The sequence below is a fragment of the Bos mutus genome, chromosome 12, assembly GCF_027580195.1.
Source record: "Bos mutus isolate GX-2022 chromosome 12, NWIPB_WYAK_1.1, whole genome shotgun sequence".
NCBI classification, from domain to species: domain Eukaryota; kingdom Metazoa; phylum Chordata; class Mammalia; order Artiodactyla; family Bovidae; genus Bos; species Bos mutus.
In genome coordinates, this window is record NC_091628.1 from 26,780,445 (window position 1) to 26,795,534 (window position 15,090).

General features: G+C 44.9%; 1 long non-coding RNA gene across 1 annotated transcript in view; it reads left to right on the top strand.

Moving 5' to 3' along the window:
* Window positions 1-3,727: 3,727 nt before the first annotated feature.
* Window positions 3,728-15,090, top strand: part of LOC138990194 (uncharacterized) — a 99,229-nt gene continuing 87,866 nt past the window's right edge. Inside the window, exons 1-2 of the long non-coding RNA XR_011466305.1 lie at window positions 3,728-3,860; window positions 5,431-5,683. This is a non-coding gene — a long non-coding RNA (uncharacterized lncRNA). The remainder of the gene's footprint in view (window positions 3,861-5,430; window positions 5,684-15,090) is intronic.

Here is a 15,090-nt window from a genome sequence, read left to right on the forward strand (position 1 = left end):
GCCAGAGGGGAAGCTAGGACAGTGCTGGACTTCCAGGAGAAACCTGAAAGGTGATGTTGGTCCAAATTGTCAGGGAGGCGGTCATGTGCAATAGTCATGATGTGGTGGGGGTCCGGGGAGCTTTCAAATCCAGGGTTGAGTCCTGTCTTCCACAGTTAGTTGTGTGACCAGAGCAAACAATTCATTCTTCCCGAAGCTCAGATTCCTTTTATATAAAGTGGGGATAGTTATAGTTCTTAACAGTGTGTGCTCGGTCATCTTCAGTCATGTCTGACTTGTTGCCACCCTGTGGACTGTAGCCCACCAGCCTCCCCTGTCCATGGGATTCTCCAGGCAAGAATATTGGAGTGGGTTGCCATGCCCTCTTCCAGGAATCCACCGTACATCTCCTGGCATCTCCTGCATTGTAGGCAGATTCTTTACCACTCAGCCACCAGGAAAGCCTACCTAACAACAGGAGCTAACATTTATTGAGTGTTTCTACAGGTTATTTCTTTTAGTCTTTGCAATCGCTCTGGGAAGTTGGTGCTCAGATCTCCTTTTTCACAGCACAGAGACTTGCCAGCCTGCCTAGAGTCATGTGAGGAGATAGAAGGTAGGATGTGGACTTGAGCCCAACTGTCTGGCTCTGGGACCAGTTACTTGCCATGCTAGACCATCTCTTTAGGGGTCTGTCAGATCATATATGTAAACTCCCCAGAAAGTGATTAAATAACAGTCACATATTTTTGAGGACCAAGCTGGCTTCAAGATGTGAGAGAGAAATAATCCCCAAATATGGGAAAGAATTTTGGAATGAACACCAAATCTCTCCTTGGTTTTGTTTTGTTTTTTCTCTCCCTTGGCTGTGAGAAGTATGTTCTCCCAATTCTGCTGTTTGCCCATTAACCTTTTCCCACCTGATATTGGCCCTCCCTGGTGGCTCAGGGGTAAAGAATCTGCCTGTCAATGGGTTCAATCCCTGGGTCGGGAAGATCTCCTTGGGAAAGAAATGGCAACCCACTCCAGTATATCTTGCCTGCGAAATCCCATGGACGGAGGAGCCTGGCAGGCTATAGTGTGTTGCTTTGCAGAAGAGCAGGACATGACTTAGCAACTGAACAACAACAGCACTTGATATTGACCGTATCCTTGCTCCCAAAAAGAAATTTACTGTTTCAAAGTCAGTAACCTTAATCCAGTTATGAAGGGTGATGTTTTAGACAACACAATATTAGCATCTGGTGAAAAGCATCGGAGCCTCCCTCTCTGAACATCCTAGAGAAAGCACACAAGTGGTGAGGTGTGGTGTTTGGGTCTTTTCTGTTTCTGAGAGTGAGATCTCCACCCTGTGGCTTCGACGCACAAGAATACCACCCTTTGGAAGAGTTTCTGACAGGGTCCTGACATGAGGACAATGCAAAAGGGCTGTGCTAGTTCTAAGGAACAGCCTCTATTGGGAGAGCTAAGGCAGGCACGTCTCAGGCACATTTTCTCTGAGTTCTGCAGACTGAGTGATTCCCAAGCTGAGAAGGCTTTGCCCAGTAGGTCTAGAGTTCTTCAAGAACACCACTTAACAGACAGCCAGGATCCATTTTTCTGAGGTCACAGGAAGGACAGCCCCTCCCAGCTAACTTTTAAAGGTGAAGGTCTACATCTTCTCCTCTGGAACTTCAGGGAAAAAGGCAGGAACAACCATGGAAGCCGTTGTCAGACTCAGGATCCTAAGATGACCTCGACTTCCAAGGGCACAGGGTTGGCCTTCACTTCTTCAAAGATTCCATTTTAACACCTCGAATTTGGTTGACCATCTGCCTGGTGGCAGCAGGGTTTGTCTAGCTGTGAACCCGGGAAAGTCATGTGTGTTCCCATCTTGGTACAGAGTGAAGAATGGGCCTGTGTTGATTGAATCATGTTCCTCAAAAAGATATGTTGAAATCCTCACCTGGCAGTTTATGTAAATGACCCTTATTTGGAAACAGGGTCTTGAAGATGTAATCAAATTAATTTAATATGACTGGTGTCATTATACGGAGAAGGCAATGGCACCCCACTCCAGCACTCTTGCTTGGAAAATCCCATGGACGGAGGAGCCTGGTAGGCTGCAGTCCATGGGGTCGCTAAGAGTCGGACACGACTGAGCGGCTTCACTTTCACTTTTCCCTTTCATGCATTGGAGAAGGAAATGGCAACCCACTCCAATGTTCTTGCCTGGAGAATCCCAGGGACGGTGGAGCCTGGTGGGCTTCCGTCTATGGGGGCGCACAGAGTCGGACACGACTGAAGCGACTTAGCAGCAGCAGCAGCAGGTATCATTATAAGAGGGGAGTTTAGACAAAGACAGACATGCCATGTAAAGACACAAAGACATAGCAGGAAGGCAGATGAGGCCACTGCAAATCAAGGAACACTGGGGGTTATGAGATGTGCGAAGAAATCAGGAAACGTCCTTCCCAGAGGTGCTGAAGGAAGCCTGGCCCTGCCAACACCTTAATCTTGGACTTCTGGGCACTAGAACTGTAAGAGGATAAATTTCCATCGTTTGAGACAACACAGTTTGTGGCACTTTGTTATACATCCTGAGGGAACTAATACAGGGTCCCATTTGGAAATGAAGGGATAGGTAACTCAGCCTGAGCACTCAGGGAGTGATGGGTGTCTCTTTCAGATGTCAGGGTGATGACAGGGCAGGCAGGCACTCTTCCAGAACTGTGAGTGGTGGTAACACCGGGGATAGTCTTTTCACTAGTTCAGTGGACAGTAAGGGTTGTTACTGCCGCCGCCGCCCCCCGCCCCCCACGACTCAGCCCAGCGTGCAGTCACCTTCCTGAGCTGAGCTGGGCTGCTTGCTCTTGTGCTTCAGGCTGCCGGCCACTGCTCCGCTCCTTACCTGGTTGAAAGAACCTGTCATCAGGAACCACAGGATTCCAGAGAGGCAGCCTGGCCAATGACCTTGACAACCTCATGACATAATAATGCTTTAAACCACTCCCTGGCTGCAGGTCTAATGAGATTCTAGCCCCTGCTGTCTCCTCCCAGCCCAGGTGGCTAAAGTGTGAACAGGTAGTTCACTTCCAGGGATCCCTTTCGTGGTCTCTGCAGGATGCATTTTCATCGTCAATGAATGGGGAATCCAGCCATGTCCCAGAGGCACAGAAGTGTTGCTAAGGGACCTGAGATGACTGCTGGTGGGTCGGGTTTGGCTGTGGGCGCCCCAAGCCTGCTCTGCTGCTGTGAGGATTTCCTTGTTCTCTTTTCCTCCTTCTCTTCGTGATGCTTTAGTTCGGATCCCCTGAAGCAGTTCAGCAGCAAAGAGTGAACGTGACCCTCAGTAAAATGGGTTTCTGGGAACTTCCCCACCAGAACTGAATCCTGAGTACATCAGAGAATTATCCCAAGGGATTTCATAACAAAGCAGTTTCTCTCTCTTTGTTTCCAGCCATCCTCCCTCCAAATGTTTAGGGTTTTGAAAGCATGTCTTTAAAAAGCAAAGGCCTGGAGCAGAGTCGACATCAATATCTTGCATGCATGGCTTTACAGTACTCCAAGTTCTTCTGCAGAGTAGCCCCAAGCCACGTACTGATTAGCCAGAAACTGGGAGTGGGATGGGGGTGGGGGTAGGGGGCCTTTCTCCATCTGCAGCTGTGATTTAACAAAGGCCTAAAGTTGGTGTGTTCTTGGCTCTGTGTGAGAGATTTAATTTCTTGTCTCTTTCAATGAGTAAGTGACCATTTATCTCCTAACAGCAGGCAAGAGAGAGGGTGAACAGGAAGACCCATGAGCTATATCTCTCCAGGACTGGTGTTGATGTCAGCTGCCATAAACCAACAGACAGAGCTGAGCCCCTAATGTCAGAGCTCCATCTCCTGGGTTCCTGTGAGGTGAGGGCCAAGGCTAGGGGACATTTTTTGAGGATTATTTTACCTGCTCAGATAGACAAGGAGTCCTGATACACTCACTGTTAGAACATAATGGACTGTGGCTGATGGTCCCGATGTCCCATCCTTGAAAGCCATGCTCATGTCAAAGCTACAAAATCCTTTGTTAAGCAGCTCTCAGGCCGGGAAAGTATTTTTCTGGATGGTCAAAGGAAGTTCAGTGGCAAGTGGTTCAAAATCTCCTCAAACATATAGAAACTGTTTTCCAATACTGAGCCAACTGTACTGTGGCAACAGCTTCCTAATCCCCACAGTCATTCTGCCCCTTCAGTTAATCCTTCAAAATGATGACTTGTCATCTTGCTGGACCTGACATGAAGGTGGGGTAATCTCACAATCTAGACAGGACACAAGAAAGAGGGAGTCAGAACAGAAAGCCCCTGGGCCTCAGCATGGCCCCCACACCGGCAGGACTAACGGAACCAGCGCTACTGGTGGAGGCCCAGTGGTGATCTCTAGGGATGCCTTTCCCCTCCCCTCTCTTGGGGTAACATCCTGATGTGTCTCTAAATGAAAACTGGCACTTTTTCATTCGATTGTGCTTCTCAGCATAAATCGAAACATCTGGAAACAGTTGCATGCGGAGAAAACATTGGTACTAGTAGGACACAGTTGAGGTCACTTTTTAATTTCCGTGATTAGAATTAATTAATATGAGCATGCTGTGTACCATCTAGAGATTTGCCTTCAAACAGCATCACCACATGATTTCAGTGGCTGCTTTGCAGTTTCATTTATGATCTTTTTTATGCCAAGCCAAAGGCAAATGATATCATAGCATTCTGAAAAGGAAGATTTTACAGTAGTTCAGATCAAAAAGGGGAGAGGGAAAATGAATCATTTTGGGGCCTCCAGAATATAGGCATGCCGAAATCCAAAGAACTTGTGCTGCGGCAGCCAGTACCATATGTATGTTGGGAGCAGATGTATTATGCAGATTCCATTTTTGCACAGGCAAACTTGCAGCCATTCATCAGCAAAAAGTGTAGCAGTAAAAAAGCAATGCAGAATTTTCTGTTGATTCTAGCAGTAAGTGGATTAGATATCTATTTAATGCAGCTTTCAATAACACTGCAATGTGAAACTTATCTTCCAGTGAGCAAGCTAGATGGTTGTGTAGTTATCAAGGTTCACCTTATTAAAATGTGTATCTCGGGATTGAGAAGATTTCAGATTGCTGTGAGGCCTGATTATTCTGAATGAGCAAAACAAAGCTTTAAAATGTTATAGTGCATTTTTGTACAACTTATTTATGCCAAAGGGGTTTGTAATTTAGTTTCATGTTTTTGCAAGTTCAAGTCACAAAGAACTTATTGGGAGCAGGAGCGGTCTGTTGAATTTTTTCTCCTTTACAAAGACTCATACAGGCAGCCTCCAAGATGGCCCCAGCAATCCCAGCTCTGGGTATTCTTGCCCTGTGTAATCATGGCCCATGTTGTATCAGTTGGTCAGTGGGACTAATAGAATGCTGCAAAGTGATGGGATGTCATTTCTGCTTCTCTCTCTCGCTCAGATCATTCACTCTGAGGAAGCCAGCTGCCACATCACGAAGACCCTCTGGCTATACTATGAAGAAACTCCCATGACAAGGATCTAAGGCCTCATGGCCTTAAAAGCCATGAGAGGGAGCATCTTGGAGCTGATCCTCTATACCCAGCCTTCAGGGGACTGCAGACTGCAAGGCAACAGCTTAACTTGGAGGCCCTGAATTGGAACCATCCAACTACCCAGCTGTGCTGCTCTGGGATCCCTGAACATCAGAGACTGTAAGTGTTTGTTATTTTAAGCTATTGGTTATGTGGTAGCAGATATCTGATGTAGGCGCCTGTGTATAACTAATAACTGAGAAGCACTATGAAACGTCACTTCCTGAATTCAGGCAGTAGATGTGTTTACTGCTTAGTCACTGACCATAAGCATTATTTTTTAAAATGATATCAGCCTCGTCTCTTAGGGTGAACTCAATAGTGACATTCATCCGTGTTCATGTAATCTCTCAAAAACTATACATAGGAACAAGGTCAGCATTTAACACTGTCATTCCTTGTTATTGCTATGGATCACCCCCTTCCTGGTCCACTTTGATGAGGAACAAATGCCTGGTATATCTCCTGGTTGGTCTGTCCATTCCCACTTCTCATTTTATTCAGCTACAGAGTAGGACTGCAGATTTCATTCATCAGATCAGATCAGATCAGATCAGTCGCTCAGTCGTGTTCGACTCTTTGCAACCCCATGAATCGCAGCACGCCAGGCCTCCCTGTCCATCACCAACTCCCGGAGTTCACTCAGATTCACGTCCATCGAGTCAGTAATGCCATCCAGCCATCTCATCCTCTGTCGTCCCCTTCTCCTCTTGCCCCCAGTCCCTCCCAGCATCAGTCTTTTCCAATGAGTTAACTCTTCACATGAGGTGGACAAAGTACTGGAGTTTCAGCTTTAGCATCATTCCTTCCAGCTATAATATGCAGAGACTATGTAGCTCTTTTTTATTTCTTCTTCTATATCTAATCTGGTTTTTTGCCATGGACAGGGAGGCCTGGCGTGCTGCGATTCATGGGGTCGCAAAGAGTCGGACACGACTGAGCAACTGAACTGAACTGAATTACCTGGAGAAAAACAAGCCAATACAATTCGCAACTAACTTTAATACTTTGGATTCTGATTTGCAGTCTTAAAAAGGCACCTTCAGCTCAGTCTTTTAGGAAAAGAACCCCAACACTATTTATCTCTCAGATTTGTGTCATCTGCTTAGCACCTAGTTTCATTTCAAAAAGTCATCTGGATAAGTGGTAAGAATGGTGAGACTTACAAGATCTCATGGTGGAAGCAAAATCAGGGTCCTCAGACATGGTGTCCTTTGGCTCCCTGGCTTCTGGAATGATGTCTTGCACCCTGTGAACCTCTGTGGCTGCATTCTGGCTGTTGTTTCTCCTTCCTTGTCAATGCCTGTCATACTCTACAGGACACTTAGCCTCCAACTGTTCTCCCAGGGGTGCTAGGAAGCCTTCTGAATTCTGAGGGTGACTCTCATTTGGCTCCTGTCTAGGCCAAAACCCTCAATCCAGAGCCACCTTGCCCCAGGGAGGGTGATGCTCTGAGCATGGACCCCAGCCAGATTCTCAGTATACCTGGGTCTCTTCTGTGCTGTTTGGAACCAAGAGTAGTCCAGGGAAGCTAAAACTTAGGCCTCTCTCCCCCTCACTTCGCCAAACAACCAAGATTATTTTGTTGCGACTGTGTACAGGCTGGTATAGTCTCAGGAGACCCTATCTGTCCTCAGCCTGAATGTTGATGGTTTGATATGTGATATCCACACCAGGCTAGGTTGAAGCCCAGATAAGACAGGCAATGTCTGTTGCACAATGAAATGGTCACACAGTGTAATGGTCTTCCCCTCCTCCCTTTCTTTTTCTCCTCTTTCCTTCAGGTTCCCACCGCCTTCTTCTGTGTAAGGTCTTTCATCTGCAGTAGAACCATAAGCTTTATTGACTTGCTCCTCTAGTCACAACATAGCTAGGAGGATTATTTTCTTTATACCATGGAAGAAGAAATGTAAGGAATAAAGCGATTTAGAGTATTAGTAAAGCTTTATGTTGCTACATTGTCAGAAACCAAGTACAACCTCAATCTTCCCCTGTTCACTTCTGGAAGAAATCTTGGTTTTCCATGCAGGTGGTTGTCTCGGGCCAAGGTGGGTGAAGATGAACTCAGAAAGGCAAGGAAAAAGTCACACTCATAATTTTCAAACTATTACCTTGTTACATCTGTGTCTGTTATTATTTTTCAGTATCAGTTACCCGTTCACAGATTACAGTCTGCAAAATGGAGGCGGGGACCTTTGATTTTCATTTGATGCTCTTCCGTTTGTCTTCTAACCGCCTTGGAAAATGCCTGTGAGTCTCCTGCGTGTGTTCCGCTCCAGACACACAGGCCATCCCATTTTCCATAGGCACTAGGGTGTTAGTTTGTCATGCTCACTTGAGCTGATGAGCAGTGAGGCTGACTTCGCGCTCTTGGGCCGTTGGAGCACCTGCGTGGTATATGTGGCGCCCTCGGGAGAACAACGTAGTGGGTCATCAGGGACACTCAGTGAGTTTGTGAAGCCTGGTCTGGGTCTCTCCCATATTCCTGCTCACACCTCCCTACTCAGCTGCAGGAGATGAAGTGAGCCCAGCCAAGCCAGTAAGTTCTGCCTCCGAGGCTCCTTGTAGTGTCAGTAACTCACTTTCCCTTGAGGCTCTCAGACGCACAGAGCCACCCACCACCCAACAGTTCCCCTTGTGTTTAACACGACTCTTGTATGTTTCTGAACTTAAAATCAGATCTGCTTATACCTTCCAGATGTCACCAGGTCTCTTCCTATTGCTCTCACTTTAAATCAAACTACATGTGGCTGAAAGAGAGCCTTTATCACATTCTTTAATTGCTTCCATATCAGTGACTTGAGCTGCAGTCCTGGTCTGGCTCCTACAGCCTTCTTCTATCAGAATCCTCAGACTTTGGGCAACTCACTGCCATGCCTGCAGCATCTATCTTTCCTTTTTGTAAGTGACAGTGCTTAGCGTCTGCTCCTACTTTCATTTAATGACGACTTTAGAGGACATATTCTCTGAAGGAGACATTAACATTTGCATTAGTCAGCTCCAGGCTTGTCTGTGTTTAAGTCTGTGATGCTGGTAAATGGTCACCAACAGTTACTGACCACCTACTGTACCTGAGGCCACTCCCTTATGAGTGTTATTTCACTTAGTCTTCACTGACAACTCTAGTTATTATTTCCTCTCCACTTTATAGATGAGAAAACGAGGCTTGGATAGGATAGTTAAGCAAATCGCCCACGCTCACAGTCACTGAATGGCAGTTTCTCATACCAAAGACTGTTTGTCTCCAGTCTGCTTACTTGACGTCAAGATCTGCTCCTCCCTGCTCTGTTTAGTTGATGTCGAGATCTCAAGATTTTGTCAGTCACATGTCTTATAAAAACAGCGAATAAAAAGGAGCCAGCTTCCCGGAGAGCTCCAGTTGGATGTCTTCCAGGTAACACTGCATCAGATTATTGCACGTGAACCTATCTAGGTCCATCCTAAGCCTTCAGGGCCTTAAAAATGAGCAGCAGTTTTGGCCTCTGGGTCTTTGACAGCCCTGATTCCTGGGGCAAGAGCCTATGGAAGCATCTACCAGAAAATGCCTGCTGTGTGCCTTGTCACAGTGGGTACCTTGCCTTCTGAGACTCACATCCAGTAGGAGTGAACTTTTTGAGAACAGCTTCTTCATATGACAGCGTAGCATAAGCAACACTCTAGAGACTGGGTGGCCAGTGGCCCTTCATCCCTCCTCCTCCTAGATTGCCATTCCTATGCTTGGCAGCTTTTTCTAGTTTGCTCCTTTGGGCTGAAAAGAAGTATTTAAGGGCAGCAGGGAGGAGTGAGGGAGAGCTGGGTGTTGAACAGAAAGTGATGATGAGTGAGGAGATGAGGGCAGAGCATTTTGGTTCCTCTGCTGGCCCAAGAGATGGGCTCTGACTCCTGAGAAGCTATAAGGACCGGTTGACAAGGACCCAGAATCACTCCTGGCACCTACAGTACTGCATAAAGGCCCAGGTGACATGATATTGCACAGAATTCATGGGAAGAAACATTCTTGTGTTTCTGTGCAGAACTCAGTGACGCAAACACAGCTCTGGAAGGTTTCAAAGGTGGAGACGCTGGCCATTCCACTGGAGTTCCCCTGTATAGGATGGAGCAGCAGCAGGAAGGGGAGGTGGCTGCCTCACAAAATCTGTGGGCAGCAGCTTAAATGATAGGGCCTGAGAGTAAGAGAGTGAGTATCCTGGGAACTGCTAAAAACTACTGAGGACATGATGAGAGATGAAGATGATGTCAGAATATGCTGGTGGGGAATTTGAACTGGCTAAACTGTAGCACAGTTGCTGCTGAGGCTGTAATCTGGTCAGGAAGCTAGAGTGGGAGGTGGACATTCAAGTTTATGCATCTTCACAACAATTACAAATATGGCTGGGGTACAGCAACAGGGCTAGCAGCCTCTTCTCAATCGGTTATTGATAGAAACCCTGTGTTTCCAACAGCTTGACAAGCATTTCCCACTGAATCCTTTTGTCCTTTGTAGACCTGGATTCTGCTGGATTTTTTTTTTTTTTTTTTTGCTTCCACGTTAATCCACATACCATGAAGATCCATGCCGTGTTGACCATCATCAAAGCTTGGAACTCATATAGTAATGCAAAGAATTTTTTTTTCTATGGAGGCTTAAACTGATTTCTTCCATATAAGAACTTTCTGTCTTGCAATACATCAGGCACATCTCATCAACTACATCATCTCTCTTGTTTCTCATGGCTAATTTCCAAGGTAGAATACATGATAGGAAGACTGGGGAGTGGCTCTTCTTCACTGTAACAGCTGGGCTTGTGCTTTCAGCTCAGATACCTGTGAGTATTGTTCATGGCTGCCAGGGAAGGAGCCATGAAAAATTCTTGCCTTCCCTTTTCTCAACCTTTGATTGAGAAAAGATGAGCAGCTAGGTTATGAATTAGTTGGAAATACTGACTTTATTTTTCAGAAGCTGTTTCATCTATTGTTGGTTCTGTATCCCACAGCACCCTTTCTCCGTCTTCACACTCCCAGGTTATGTGAAATGTACATGCTCCATGGAAAGAAAGAAGTATGTACCTTATTTCATCCTACTTATATATGGATTATGCTACAAGTGTTTGTGGAAAACAAAGTACCAATTCCAAGTGGTAGTCAGCTTTTCAACTCCATCTAAGGGGACAGTTTCTCTAGCCCAGCACTTTAAAACAGAAATGGGCATCACTTATTTGTAAACTTGAGTTGCATCCACTCTAGGTTAATTTGATAAAAAAGGAGTTTAGATTAAACAAGAACAGTAATAAATATTTCCCCACTTACCTTCATCATAGACATTTTGATTACAGAAATGGTTTATCTGCAAATGCAGTTTGGTTATCATTTCCTTTCCTATCTTGAAAACTGGATCCCATAAACCATGCAGTTCCCAGATTGCTTTTGCAGCTATTGGATTATTTTAAACAAAAAAGGAAACAGCCACAGAATAATTGAATCAATCTTGTCATATAGACATAGCTCCAAGCCAAAACCCTAGGCATTTATTTTATTCCACATTCTTCTTCTAGAAAGACTCCATGGCTTTTTCCGGGCAGTATTTCAGTTTTTTTCCCCCTGTTTCTAAATTTGTTATGCAGTCAAGATAGTCTACTTTATCTTTACATTTTATATCCTGAGAATTCATGCTTAAGCAACACACCGCCTTTAGAAAAACTCAGAATGCATTAAGCTTCACCATTCCCTTTTACACTGATTCCTTCAAGCTTAGAGATTGTTAGTCAGGGAAGTCAAGTGGTAAATCTGTCCTCATCTGTGGTGCCTTCAGACTACTGACTGGAACGCTTTGGGCTAACACGATTTTAAAAAGAGCTCCAATCCCAATCTACTTAGCTTTCCTTTCCTTTGTTTTCAATGATGTATGAAATTTCTTTTCAGGTATTACAGATTTTTTCCAAATGTTTCTTTACTTGTCAACTGAAGAGAGCTCCCTTCTGTCAGCTGCTGGGGCCAGATCACGACATGAAGCTTTATTTGACAAAAGCCCCAAAACATGGGTCTGACATCTGTCCTGGAAACCTGATGTAGCCAGCTTGAAAACTTCTCTAGGACAGAAGCAGGGCAGAAGTAGAGCACGTTTTCTGTCACATTAATCTTAAAGAATGTGACTTTGTTACAAAGAAAAAAAATCCTTCTAAAAATCTTGTGTTGAATTTATGTCACAATGATGAAGTTATCTATACTTTCTAATTGCATTTTGAAAAGTAGTTCCATCAAAACACACTTTAGAAGGGCAACTCTTACAACTTCATTTTATAGGATTTGGGGGTCATTTTTCAAGAGAGAACAAATTGAGTTCTATTTTTAAAATTTTGACTTCTTATTAATGAAATGCTCATTAATTAAAAGGCATTGGTGAAATTTGACAAAGAGACTGATAGAATGTCTAAGAGTACTGAAAAAAGACAATTATTCCATTTCCAACAGGTTTTCAACATTTTATTTTTCTAAATCTTTCACATGGAGTTCATGGTTGGAAAATTTCAAAAGTACTTTTTGCTTCCTCTTTTTCAAAAAGGAAAAATGTTCCCACTTTTGTGAGAATGTCTTGATCTTGCTTTTGGAGAGAGGGCCATGACCAGAATAATGGAGTGTCTCTAAGACCTAAAGCAGAGATCCTAATGCCAAATTGGCAAAACAAAAGCAGCCTACTTCCAAATTTAGTCACTGCTTTCTGGCTGGTACTGAATTCACACTATTCTATTTATGTTTCCATTTATTGCTGTGACTTTTGAGATAAAGACTCTTAAGTTGTGGCTATCAGAGCAAGAAGTCAATGGACTATACCGACAGGACTGGGGGTGTGCTTGGCCATTGTTCCAGTCTCCTGATCCAAATTCTATCTAAGGCACTTAAACAGCTACAGATTTGTACAAGAGAACTTGAAATCTCAGGCACTCACTCCATCCCAGCAATGATCAGACCTCAGGTCTGGGCAGAAACTCTGCAAGAATGCATTACACACAGGACTTTAATGCAGACTAAAATCATGCATGAAGAAAATATATTTTTAAGAATTTTAGAAGTTCTGAGAATATTGTGGTTCAAAAAAATAAGAGTTTTTGTCTTCAGTTACTCTATAACATGCAGAGATAACTCATTATATTGAGATAGTACAGAGTGTGGTGGGAGAAATGAGGCAATTCTTTGAATAATATACATAAAATTGAAACTACTTATAATTCACTGTGTGGTTATTTCTGGGGGTAAGTTTTTTTGAAATGTCTAGGTAGAATTATTCAGAGTAGTGGCTTCGTCTCTTTACTTGACATCTTTAAAGTAAATATATTTGCATAACAAATGTACTTGTATAAAAGGCATATAAAAAAGAACTCAAGTCCTGTGTCCATGACTAGATTAATTGTCATAAAATGCACACGCTTACATGATCACCCCCTAGGTCAGAATGGAACATTCTAGGCACTCAAATGCTCTATTCATTCAGATCCCCTTCAAAAGCACCTGTTTCAAGCAGTGGAATTATCAGAGCGCCTCCAGCTACTCACACATTTCAGACCCACCATGGGCTTGACACCAAGGCAACCACCTCCCTAGGCTGCTCTCAGCCAAGGACCACACATGGCCAAAGCCTTGGACTAGTCATTCTTGCCCAATGCAGGACTTACTCTAATGGCCAGTCTTTGCTCTCTGACCCCCAGAGGAATGGCCATGATCTCTTCAGAACTGCACTGCGGTCTGAAGCTCTTTGACCAAATTCTCTTCCTGTGCCCATCTCTATTTGTCAAACCAGACCTGTATTGTGGTTTGAGGCTCTCCCACCTATGCTGACTCCTTCTCCCCTTCATCCTCCACAGGCGTTTCCCTGATAACTCTCTCACACTTCTCTCTGGTATCTTCTTCCCAGAGGACCCTAATTGACACAGGTGATTCCAGGAAAGCAGAAAATAAGATGGATTTAGGAGACTAGATCTGGAGAAGGTAATGGCACCTCACTCCAGTACTCTTGCCTGGAAAATCCCATGGATGGAGGAGCCTGGTAGGCTGCAGTCCATGGGGTCGCTAAGAGTCGGACACAACTGAGTGACTTCACTTTTACTTTTTCACTTTCATGCGTTGGAGAAGGAAATGGCAACCCACTCCAGTGTTCTTGCCTGGAGAACCCCAGGGATAGGGGAGCCTGGTGGGCTGACGTCTATGGGGTCGCACAGAATTGGACACGACTGAAGCGACTTAGCAGCAGGAGACTAGATCACTCCCTTTTTGGCTTATAAGAAAAAAGTTCAGTGGAACCCCCAATGTAACTTACATGTGGAGCATAGGTGGTTTCTGGCACAAGGTGGTGGATACCTGGGGAAACATCCTGGCAGAAGGGAACACCTTTACTCCCTTAATGATTCCCACATTTGAAAGCATTCGGAGGACACTGCCTAATGACAGTGGAGTTGGCTGGTTATTGTATTGACGGCTTCCACAGGGATGTGAGGAGCTGAGGGTGGTTTATGAAAAGTTAAAAGATGTGTAAGAACATGATGGACTCTTCAGTAGCTTACAAAAAGGCCCCTACGTCCTGCAGTAGAGAACAGGTACAGCTGAGCAGCAAGCATGGGGCAGAATTAGAGCCTGTGATGCAAAGGCCAGGCCACTGGTTGAAAAAAACCTGAGACCCTGAAGCATGGTTGGGGACATCTGGACAGATCCCCCCGAAGATTATGTCTCTGTACACTCCTCTGGACTTGTGACACTTACAGAAATGGCCCCTTGCCCTTCTAAGAGCTGGTACTTTCCCAGTGTAGGAAGATACTCTGGAGGCTTCTCAGCAAGGCAACAGGTGCCCATACCACTCCCCAAGGGAAGTGTGCCACCATCTTTCTTGGATGCCAGGCCAAAAATTGTTACTGCTTTTGTTTAGTCACTCAGTCACGTCCAACTCTCTGCAACCCCATGGACTGCAGTCCACCAGGCTCCTCTGTCCATGGGATTTCCCAAGTAAGTATACTGGATTGGGTAGCCATTTCCTTCTTCAGGGATCTTCCCAACCCAGGGATCAAACCTGAGTCCCCTATGTTGGCAGGTGGGTTCTTTACCACTGAGCCACCAGGGAAGCCCCACCAGGCCAATTAAGTAGGCTTAAACCCCAGCGGAACCTGTAGACAAGGAAGGGAAGAAGAGTATTACACCCTGAAGGAACTGCAAGGACCAGCTAGGATGGACTAGTAGGATCTAGAGGTATACCCCTGGGCCTGGATTTTGAGGATCTTGATCAAGGGGACTAGAGAGTAAAATTCTTAAAGCAAGAATTCATTGACCTGAAGGCATTATTTTGAGATACAGGATTTAACAGTCAGACAAGGAGCCCAGAGGGTAGGAAAGACTCAATGCTAGTGTAGGTCTAGGAATTCTGGACAGAGTGGTGACCTTTGCTGATAAAAGAGAAATGAGTGTCATGGCAGATGACAGAAAAGGCATAAAATACTCAGGGATCTTGGCACACTAGAACATACATTTAGGGGATGTGTGAGGCTCAGAAATTTTCCAGAGGGTGGTCT